Source organism: Dipodomys ordii, unplaced genomic scaffold (genome assembly GCF_000151885.1).
Source record: "Dipodomys ordii isolate 6190 unplaced genomic scaffold, Dord_2.0 Scaffold5590, whole genome shotgun sequence".
Taxonomy (NCBI): domain Eukaryota; kingdom Metazoa; phylum Chordata; class Mammalia; order Rodentia; family Heteromyidae; genus Dipodomys; species Dipodomys ordii.
This window is the reverse complement of record NW_012272804.1, coordinates 1-2,780: the sequence shown is the minus strand read 5'-3', so window position 1 is coordinate 2,780 and position 2,780 is coordinate 1. Positions and strand designations below refer to the sequence as shown.

The window sequence follows — 2,780 nt, the reverse complement described above, 5'->3', positions numbered from 1 at the left end:
AGGAACCATTTTATGCCAAGGACAATCTGAGTATTAGGGGGACATAGAAAATTACCAGTTAGGCAGATGCCCATCACCAGCTGATGAGAAGCACACATATCTGTCCCATCATGTACCAAATGATTTGGTGGGCCAGAGAAGGTCCACAAGCCGTGTGTCCCCCTGTCGGGCATCTATCAGGACTTGTTTGCCTCTAAGTTCTCGCCTTTCCAATACCTGACAAGTCAGCCAGGCACTTGCAGCTGCCCAGGAGTCTCTCCCCCAGCCCCTTAAAGATTACTTCCTTTCATGGTATATGGATGAAGAACCTTCCATTGGGAAAAAATTCCCATGTCATTCTATTTGAAAGCCCTCCTCAATGTATTTAAGAGTTTCTACTCAGATCAGCTCACATGGCCTACTCTATCTGGCAATACAACTTGCATTTTTTTCTTCCAGCTGGCTATAACAGACCCCTAGTAGTCCGTAAAATCTCAAGGAAGGACCCTGAGGGAAGCAATGTAGGTGAAATGGAGAGCCATGTGTCTGCATCTTGGGCCCTCTGGTATTGCTTGGGTTCAGTTCTGATTTCACTATTTTTACCTCTGATAGATCCTGGGTTTGGTTCTATTTGATCTCGTGGGTCTAACTGACCTTCTGGCAGGTAGTGGAAAATTCCAGGTGTGGAGTCACTTCGTACCATGTGGCTAAAGCTCCCATTTGACAGGTACTAGTGGGACTTGAACCATTTCTTGAAAGACTTGTCTGCTGGTGGTGAGGTAGGACTACTGAAGGTCTTGAGCCACAGGATACCGCATTCTGGTTTTCACTGAGGCCTGAAAAGTTCGGTGTTACATCTTCCACTGGTAGTCATTCTTTCATCTGTGATCCATTTTTTTTCCTGAATGAAAATCCTGTTACATTCTTGTTTGATGATAGTTATTTCATTGAGCAAGTCAAGACTTACTGTTTAGTATTGTTCTGGATATTTCATTCCTATTTATAAGGAGAAGAAATGGAAAAACAGTAATCACTAAGATAATTTAACAATTTACACTCCACAAAGAAAAGACTTGGAAAGTTTCACCACAAAATGATAAATGTTTGAGGAGATGATCTGTATCAGGACATAAAAATGGCATCACCACAATAGTATGTACAATTCTTGGGTTTTCTCAGTTAAAACCTGAAAAAAATCACCTTATGAACAAGTTGAACATTGAAAACTGGATGATTTTCTCCATAAGGGGTGCAGCTACCCTGCTAATGTTTATGAGAAATTACAGAATAATTATGAGTACTGGGGTAATGTTTGTTACTAGCTTCTTTTCAAAGATACCAGTAAACCAAACTTCCTCATGATACTGGTGCATGAGTTGAAATCTGATCAGGGAACATTAGAATAGTAAGATTTATCTTTCTGTATTAACTTTTCCTGAGAAGTAGAGGTTAGATTCTCAGGATGGGCAGGAAGGATTGGGAGTTCTGCCTTGAGTTAATTTACCTACCAACTAGAGACTCAGTGCCCAAACCCAAGAGGTATTGGTTCTATGCAGGGGCTCACTCAAAATTCTTTTCAATTTATTTTGTATTCCTAGGAATGGAACCCAGAGCCACATACATACAGGCAAGCTAGTCTACCACTGAGCTAACTCTGAGCTCCATTTTTATTTTTAATTGAAGCCAGTGAGTTTTGCTGAGAATGAAGTTAAACATACTAATGGAAATAAGTTGCCTGAGTGACTACCATTTCCAAATGTGGGAATTCCAACTCCAGATCAATAGGGAGAGACAACTAAGCATCTGTGCCTTTTCTTAAGACACCTGACTTGCCTCCCCCATCCCTTGTGAAATGCTTCTTTCACACAGTGCAAGAGCTCCCAAGGACAATTCTCAAGGTGGTGAGGATCAGTCTCATGAGTGATCCCACTGTTAGAGGGTAGGGAATGAGATATAAACATGTTGCAGGAGGGAAGTAAACATCGGTGGCTTGGTTTACTCGTCTGTCAGGCAGTAGTTGTATAGGGAGCTTGGGACTGGAGTCTGACTATTTAAGTCAAGCAGATCTCAAACTCTTACGTAGCCCCAGACCAACCTAGAACTCTCCATTCTCCTGTTCCAGTCTCCTGAGGACCGGGATTGTGTGTACCACCCACCTAACACCTTCTACTGTTTTAATACAGAGGCCAGTTCACCATGTCATTGGCAGCTGTGGATACAGTTAATGCCGTGCCTCTGTCCAGGTCCAAAGAACTGAGTTTAGAGGAACCAAAGAAGATGACTCGCGAGGACTAGAGGAAGGAGCTAGAAGAACAGTGGAAACTGGGTAATGCTCCTGCAGAAGTGAATGAAGAAGGAAATGATATCAATCCACACATCCCTCAGTATATTTTTTCAGTACCATGGTACATCCATCCATCGAAAAGGCCCACCTTAAAGCACCAGAGGCCACAACATGAGAAACAGAAGCAGTTTAGTTCATCTGGAGAATGGTACAAGAGGGGTGTAAAAGAGAATTCCATAACCATCAAGTACCGCAAAGGTGCCTGCGAGACTGTGGGGCCATGATGCACAAGGAGGAGGACGGCTTCGAGAGACCCAGGCAAGCCGGCACCAAGTCTACCGGGACTATCATAGCACCAGACGAGCACACCCAGCCTCAGCTCACATTTGACTATGCCAGGAAGAGAGATCCCTGGAACGGCTACAATCCAGAACAACACATGAAAATCGTGGAAGAGTACGCCAAAGTCGACCTGGCAAAATGAACGCTGAAAGCCCAGAAATTACAAGAAGAATTG

At 43.4% G+C, this 2,780-nt stretch overlaps 1 pseudogene; it reads left to right on the top strand.

Annotated features, from left to right (window-relative positions):
* The first annotated feature begins 2,175 nt into the window (after window positions 1-2,175).
* On the top strand, window positions 2,176-2,777 carry LOC106002243 (annotated as a pseudogene).
* Window positions 2,778-2,780: the final 3 nt, after the last annotated feature.